The sequence below is a fragment of the Rousettus aegyptiacus genome, unplaced genomic scaffold (assembly GCF_014176215.1).
Source record: "Rousettus aegyptiacus isolate mRouAeg1 unplaced genomic scaffold, mRouAeg1.p scaffold_m13_p_1, whole genome shotgun sequence".
NCBI lineage: Eukaryota > Metazoa > Chordata > Mammalia > Chiroptera > Pteropodidae > Rousettus > Rousettus aegyptiacus.
The window spans coordinates 15,068,123-15,076,279 of NW_023416284.1; the positions used below are offsets into that span (position 1 = coordinate 15,068,123).

General features: G+C 50.5%; 1 pseudogene; it reads left to right on the top strand.

The window, feature by feature from the left end:
* Positions 1 to 4,172: 4,172 nt before the first annotated feature.
* LOC118605397 lies at positions 4,173 to 4,341 on the top strand (annotated as a pseudogene).
* The last annotated feature ends 3,816 nt before the right edge of the window (positions 4,342 to 8,157 follow it).

Consider the following 8,157-nt stretch of genomic DNA (forward strand, 5'->3'; position numbering starts at 1 on the left):
ACGGCAGAGGTTCTGGAGGCATGAGGTTGGGGGCACTGATTATGTTCTGCCCCTCTCCCTGCTCGGTCTCCTAGGTAAGGTGGGTGTTTTCCCACTTGTGATCAACGAAACCTTACCCAGTCTCATCTTCATGGATGCCTGGAATTCCACCATTCATGATTCATTCTCTTGGGTTGAGCAATGGCTCCCAGGAACGTCTTTTCGTCTCCAAAACTCCTCTGGGATGGGTTACACCTTCATGAGCTAAGAGCTGGCCTTAAAGATGATTGCCTTCCTTTTATGGATAAAAGAAAGTCTGATCCAGAAGGAAACATGACTTGCCCAAGGACACACAACCAGTCAGCGGCAAAGCCAGGATGAGAAGGCGGCCCTGCTCACACTGCTCCCTGTCCTGGTCGGAAGGACAGAGAGACACACGCTGCCTTGTGCTGCTTTGCAGCCTGCAAAGAGCTTCCTCGCCAGAACTCGCTCGGCCCAGGCCACCCCTAGGCGCGGGCCCGCCTCGTCCCCGATGTGGACGTGAATTGTCTGGGGGCTGCCTCGACTGTCCCCTCTTCTGATGACAGAGCCAGTTTCATTGTTTAGAGAACTAGCCCAAAGGTACTGTTCGCTGGTCTGCCGCCGGATCCCCAGAGGGGCCCTTTCCAAGGCCTGGTTTAGCAACTCCTTCCATTCTGCGGCAAGCCCCAGAGCCTTTCAAAGCAATCATTTTATTTATTTATTTATTTATTTATTTATTTATTTATTTATTTATTTATTTATTTATTGTTTTCTTTTAATTTAAGTAAGCCAAAGTTGGTTTCGGTTGCTTGCTTCTCAAGAGCTCTAATTGATAGGCCCACGTTACAGATGAGGTGAATGAGGTTCGGAGAGGAAATGCAGATAAGAGATGGAGCCAGGACTGCAACCCAGGTGTCCTGCCTCCCAGCCCGGGCCCTTGCCTCACACCTCACTGCTGATTCTGAGCAGCTGGGCCCTGAGGAAAGAAGGTAGAGAGGAGTGCAAGCGAACACAGAGAAAAATGTGGTTAATTGTGTGGTTTTGGAGTCAGGCAGACCTGGGTTTAAATCTCAGATCTGTTCCTTACTGGTGATGGGGCCTTGGACAAGTCATTTCATCTTCTCAGAGCTTACCTTCCCTCAGCTGTAGCGTAAAGAAGATAGGACATTTTTATAGACATAGATCTTCATTGGGTAGATTTTCGTCTTCACACACCTTCTTTGGCTGGGTCCCCTTATGCAGCGAACAACCTGGACAGCTGTACACAACAGCCCTACGGAGAGACAACGTCGCCTTTCTACGGTCATCATGAAGACTAGATGAAGTAATTAATGTACACTAAGTTCTTAGCACCATGCCCAACATTTAGTAAGTGCTCAATAAATAGTGGCCAGGTATTGTGACACCACAGGCCAGTCTGGAAGGTCTGTGGCAGTCTGTGGTGAACCTGCAAATCCTAAGCTCCTCGCTTTCTCACCACCCATCCCGAAACCTTACAACCTTTCCTGGATGGCCTCAGTTCCCTGCTTCTCCTTCCAGGGCTCTGCAGGGTCGGCCAAGCCACCGAGGAACAGGGCTCTGGCCTTGTCTAACACACCACAGTATGGCGAAGGCCCAGAAATGCCAGGGCCCAGCTAGCAAGTCCTTCCAGCTCCAAGATTCTGAAGGTTCTAGTGGCCAGACTTGCCCTCCAGCCTCCTCCATCAGACCCAAGACAGATGGAAATCGGAGTGCAGCACGTCCTCAAGCCCAGATGCAGCAGGCCCGGAAGCCCCATAGAGCAGCCTCAGCCCCCTCAGGCCTCCACCTTCTTCTCTAGGCAGGCCCGAGCAGCTAGAGACAGGAATGGCTGGACCGAGGGCCTCTGGGAGAGCCACGTGTGCCAGCCCAGTGCCTGCCAGCTCTCAGGCTGATCTCACAATGGCTCCTTTCACCAGGGAGAGGAGCTGGCCCATTTGGAGCCCACGGGGTGATGTCCCAGGCCCCAGGGGCATAGAGTGGGAGGTCAGGAACTAAGGAAGGGGTTGCTAAGGCTGGGAGAGGTGAAGGTACTCAGCAAACTCACCCTCCCTCACCATCTATGTCAAGGTGACCACTCCACAACAGGGGCCATTGGAGATCAGATTCCCTGGGCCCAGCAGGGGGCGAGTAAGTACAAAAGCAAATGGAAAGAAAGAGTTAGTCATGGGGTTCTGGGGGGCAGGGAGGCTGGGCCCTCAGCCCACACTCTTGTTGGCATCTGCAGGCCCATAGCAAGAGGGTGACGTGGTCTTAGTCCTTGAAACAGCCCTTCCAGTAAGAACTGGGGCACCCCAGCCAGGCATCTTTTGCACCCCCACCCCCACCCCTCTCCATGCCTTCTGCCCCAGGCCTCCAGGATCTTTTAAATGAATTTGCATATTCCTGCAAGTATCTCTGCCCTCATCAGCTCCCTTTCCTCTACTCCCAAAGCCCAAATCTAATCTAAGCTGCTCACAGCCTCCCCATTGCCCAAAGAACAATGACTTTGAGGTCCAGACCGTCATTTTTGTGCACTCAGCTCCCATTCCTTTTCCTTCTGATCTCTAAATTCTTTTGCTCTTGGGAAACCATCGTTCCCCCACTCTCCCATGTGGTTTGGGTGAGGCTTATGCCTAGGGAGAGGCACGTGACTGCAATCCGTCCAATCAGAGAATTCCACCACACCCCCACACAGTGATTGATTCAGGCATAGTCATGTGACCCAGTCCAGGGAATTAAATTCCAGAACTTGTGTTTAAACATTTGGAGAAATAAAGTTTTCCTTCCACCAGGGTTGGGACTGGGAGGGTGTCAGCCTGGAGCTGCCTCCATTTGGAAAGGGCTTGTTCCAGAGTGATGTCAACGCACGGAGAAGCAGAGAGAAGGGAGACCAAGCCCTGGTGGCATCATTGAACCCCTAGATCCAGCTGTACCTGAAGCAGATAAACCTAATTTTTTAGCTTCTTGAGTCAATAGAGTTGCTTTTCATTTAAACCTCTCGAGATTATGTTTTCCCTCTCTTGCAGCCTAGGAGTTCTGACCAACACAGAGGCTCTGTCCTATCTGCCTTGCTCTGGACACGTGGAACTCGCTATTCATTCCCCCAAACACCACGTGTATCCTGTGACTCCTGCTGGGCTCTCTGCTGGGAGAGGCTCACTTTTTTCCTTTTGTACTCACTCAACTCTTGAACGTCCAGTTCAAATACCAGTTCCTCCAAAGAGCCTTCCCCAACACCTCCCAGGGAGAATGTGTTCTTGGCTCCTGTCCAATATAAAATGATTATTTAGCTGGATTATAGTGATTGGTTCGTACATTTGTCTTCTCCACTAGATTACTGAGTTCCTTGAGGGCAAGAATTGTGATTGCTCTTTCTTTTCTCAGTGCCCAGTATCTGGTCTGGCACATGGTAGGTGCTCAAGAAATACTTGGGGTATGATCTGGATTGCCATCAGCTGGGAGGGCCCTGGCTGGGTGTTAACACTCTGGAAATGGGGCCCTGACTCTGGCACTACTTACCAGGCAGATCTGTGGCTCATTTGCACCTCTGTGCAAATGCTGTTTGCTCAGCCTTAAGCGTCTGTCTCCCTTCAATCTAAAAATTCCGCTAATCCATCCAGGAGCTCGATGCCCTTAACAGTGTGATGAGAAGGCTGCTTTGGAGTCGGACGGCGTTGGCTGAGGAAGTGGCAGAGTTGGGGTTGGAACTCAGGCAGCCTGGCTCTTCATGCTCTTCTGTCTCGCTTCTTGCAAAACAAGGACAATACTAGAACCTTCTACAGAAGGTGGCTGTGAAGTTTAACCTTGACATAAGAGCGTGGAGGACACGGCAGAGCTCGCCGGTGTGTTCTGAGCCTGGTAGAGTCCACTCTTCCCAGAGAATCCTGGATCTCAGGGTCAGGCCAGAGGGAGTAGAGCTGTGGCTGGTCCAGGACGGCATCCCCTTGGCTCGGGCGGCTGCACTATATAGCGCTCTCTCTGCTTGGCAGAATGACTCTGCTCATAATGCTCATTTGTCCAGACGGTGGATCAACGGCGTTTGCATTCTCCGCACGAACTCCCCTGGGCTCAGAGGGATGGAAGGGGAGGGTGTGAGCTCCAACCAGGCCAGGGAAAGCTGCTGGGAATAAAAGGGGTGGTGGGATAGCCTGGTTTCTAAAAGTCCCAGCTCCATCTACGGCCATGCTACCCTGAACCTGCCAGATCTCTTCTGATCTCAGAAGCTAAGCAGGGTGGGGCCTGGTTAGTACTTGATCTCTTCTGATCTCAGAAGCTAAGCAGGGTGGGGCCTGGTTAGTACTTGGATGGGAGACCACCTAGAAAGACCAGGTGTTGTAGGCATTTATTTTATTTTGTAAATGCCACTTCCTAGTTGTGAGAACTTGGGCAAATCGCATCATCTCCCTGGGCCTCGGTTCTTTCATCTGTGAAGTGGGGAAAGTAATGGTACCTCCTTCATCTGGTGCTGTGAGGATGGAAGAAGATGATTTCTTTTGCAGTGTGCACTGTGGCTACTCGATACAGAACAGTTAATTCTTAGTCTCATTCTGCTGTTTGCTCAGCCAGGCCGCGTGGGGTTCAGACCCCGTTCCACCGCTTCCCCGCAGTGTAGCCTCAACCAAGTTACTTAATCTCAGTTCCTCACTTGTAAACTGGGGACAATGACAAAACAACAATAAAACTCCTAGGTGTCTGACGCATTGAAAGTGCTTCATAAGTGTTAGCATTGCTATTATGCTCCAGATATGACCTTGGGCAGCGACCTGCCCCTCCTCAAGCCTCCCTCTGTTTCCCCATTTGTTTAGTGCAGTTTAAACCTGATCGGAGGTGCCATTTGCTAACAGATTCCTGGGCTCCACCGGACTCTCATGACTCAATCCTTCCAGGGGAGAGACCACATGCCCTTTCTTCGAAGGCAGCTACCGTATCCTTCTTGTTCTTGCTCGTGGCTCTGTCCCCAGAACCAGCCTGGACCTGGTATCTGGTGGGCCTCACTAAATGTTTACTGAATTTACGTTTATCATGAAACAAACACTGATTTAGTGCTTCTTACGTGCCAGGCACTCTTCTGAGTGCTTTGCAGGTATAAATACATTTATTCCTTACAATTTGGGAGAGAGAGACTATTACTATCCCCATGTTTTTGTTTTTACAGATGAAGCAATTGAGGCAGGGAGTTTATGTCATGTGTCCGGGGACTCAAATCCAGATGCTTCAGCTCCTGGGAGAATTCTCTAAACTTGTCTGACCCTGTCCCCTCGGTTCAGCAGGTGGGGTGCGCCGTGTGCCAGGTGGCATCCATTATTCTTCTCCTCGGATAGGATTCTCCCATCCTCAGGGTGAGAGGTGGGGGCTGGCTGTGGGATGTGGGGAACTGAGCGTCGGGCCCAGCCTCTGGGGGACAGCCTGCCAACACCTGTCACTCCACCAAGTTCAAAAACAGCCTGGGCGCAGCTCACATCCTGCTGTTCTTCCGGAGCCCAAGAAGAGAACAGGAAAAGCTAAGAGGCCTGGCTTCGGCGCTGACTCATCAAGAAGTGGGCGAGCAGCCAGGTTGGGAAGGGTAAGGAGTGTGTTAGCTCCATCCTTCTCTCTCTGGATACTCGCTAGGATAAGGCTGAGCCCCAGGGCTAGGAGCCTGAATCCACCCCACCCAGAGCCGTGAGATGCTCAGACTGTGAGGGGAGGAAACATATGTTAGATGAAATCCTGGTCACGTAACCCCTTTAGGAAGATGAGGGTCTTCGCTTGGCCAAATGTGTCTGTGGCAGTCTTGGCTGTGAAAGGCACCGCCCTTCCCCTGGCCACAGCCTGGAGAGCTGGAAGGCCAGCAGGGAGGCCTCGGGCGAGGAAGTCAGAGGAGACTTAAGACCTAAAAACAGAAGGAGGAGGTGAGAGCAGAGACATGGAGCCTGAAACAAGAGCAACCTGTCTGTCTAGAGTCCATAAGTGCCTGGGGTGGAAATGTTCCCGGGACTTTGGAGAATCAGGCTGTTTAATATTTGAATTCCAGTTGTTTAGTAGCGGCTCCCTCCACCGTCACCACCAGCCTTCCAGAAAACCTGCCGCGCCCCAGCCTTGTGGCAGTGGTAAACTTGAGAATGGGAAGAATGGGGCAGTGTCCCAGCAGTGAGAGTGGCAGTGTGGACAGCACGCTGTAGAGCCAGATTATGGAGGTTTGACACACTGTATGTGTAAACTTAGGTCTTGTCAGAGACTCTCTGAGCCTTGGTTTCATCTGCAAAACGGGAATGATAACACAGAGGCTGATTTCTTTTTCAGCACGGATATAAGTACCTTATGTGGATTATCTTAATAAATACTTTCTACAACCCTATGAGGTAGGTGCCCCATTCAAACGAGGAAACTGAAGCAAAGCAGCTGGCTAAGTTTACACAATAAGTAGTAAGACCCAGGAGGTCTCACTCCAGAAAATGTGCTATTAACTATGACACAGATGACGTCTACCTATTAAGGTAGTCGTGAGTGCCAAGTGAATTTATGCATGTAAAGCTCTCATAACGGTGCCCGGCTCACAGTAAGCTCTTGTGCTATGATTAGTGAAAATGTGAATACCTAACTCCGTTGGGTTAAACATTAAGAGAACTTAGCATTCACCACCAAGAAGTCCCGCAGCATTCCTGGCCTCTGGATCAGTGGATTCAGTGGTTCAGTGATGGCGTGAGGAGCCAGAAGCTTTCTGTGTCCTGCTCTGCGCTCAGCCTTCAGTCCAAGGGTGGCAAGATGTCTGCCAGCAACGCCTGGAGCAACTTGCATCCTTTTCTCCAGCAAGAAAAAGAGGCTGTGCCCCTAGCCAGACAGCTAAGGCCTGCCCTTCTGTCTGATTGGGCAGGGTATTATGGATGCAATTTTAAAGAACTTGAGGCACTTCTCAGCCGGAGGACCTGGAGGACCCCCGGGTTACACAAATAATTTCTATACGATGTGCTCATCTAGTGTCTAGTGGTGCCGGATCTAGAGGAGGAAGAGGTTTATTTGGACTGAGGGTGGAGGTGTGTTTGTGGGAGGCTCCCTAGAGGCTTCGCCTCTGAATCCTGAAATATGAGAAAGATTTCCTCGGCCGGGAAGGCCTGGGAAAAGGGTCAGAGGGTACAGTCCGAGCAAAGATCTGTGGGCTTCGGGAAGCTGGGGCTTGTGGGGAGGGTGGTGGGGTTGGGGAGCATGGAGACAGGGCCCTCAGAACACAGAATTCTATTCTCTCCTCCTCATCTCACCTCCGGGCTGGGAGGACCAAAATAATAACAGCTAACCATACTGAGTGCTTACTACATGCCTGCACATCACGGACATTTAACCATCATGACAGCTCTTTGAGGAACTCCATTTTACAGCTAGAAAAAGTGAGTTGAAAAGAGGTTAAGTAATTTGCCTCAAGTCACACTGCCGGCAAGGGCAGGGCCGGGATGCAAATCCAGGCAGTCTGGACCCCGAACATGTACTTTAAACAAGTCTTGAACCTCTCTGGCCAAGCCCCAACCCAGCAGGGAGCAAGAGAGCAGAGGGCAGGAGAGAGAGAAGTCCCATCAGGCCTTGAGTCACCGCAGCTGGTGGTGGCCACAGCAGGGGGACCTGCATCTGACAGACAAAGGCAGGAAGCCAGGGGTTTTGTCTGTGATGGCCAGGAAGTTGCTCCCAAGCCCCAAACCGCAGGCCTGAGAGAAGGGAGAAGGTTGAGGAGCTGAGCCGTCAAGGGGCTCAGCAGATTTTACTTCATAGGACTCGACTTCTCCATCTTCGTTTTCTCATTTGAAGTAATAATCATTCTCATTATTTCAAATATCATGCCATTAGGAGGGGGCAACTGGGATGCGGTACAGAATGCGAAGCTGCTTTTTACCATGTCGCTTAGAGGTTATTTATTTTTCTTATTAAAGCAGAAATCCTGGATTGAAAATGGTAGCAGCGATTGCCTTTGTGGTTTAGCTTTTCATTCTACTTTCCTACTTTTTGGGTGTTTGCCCAGTATTCTTTACAACAAACATATTTTACTTTTTAATGGGCTCCTCCTAAAAAGAAGAACATTAAAATTCATTATTAAAATTCCTCCATGGGATACATCTACATAAACCTATGCATATATGCATAGAATGTCTTTGGAGGGCAATCCAGGGAAATGATTAGATGTGTGGCCTTGCG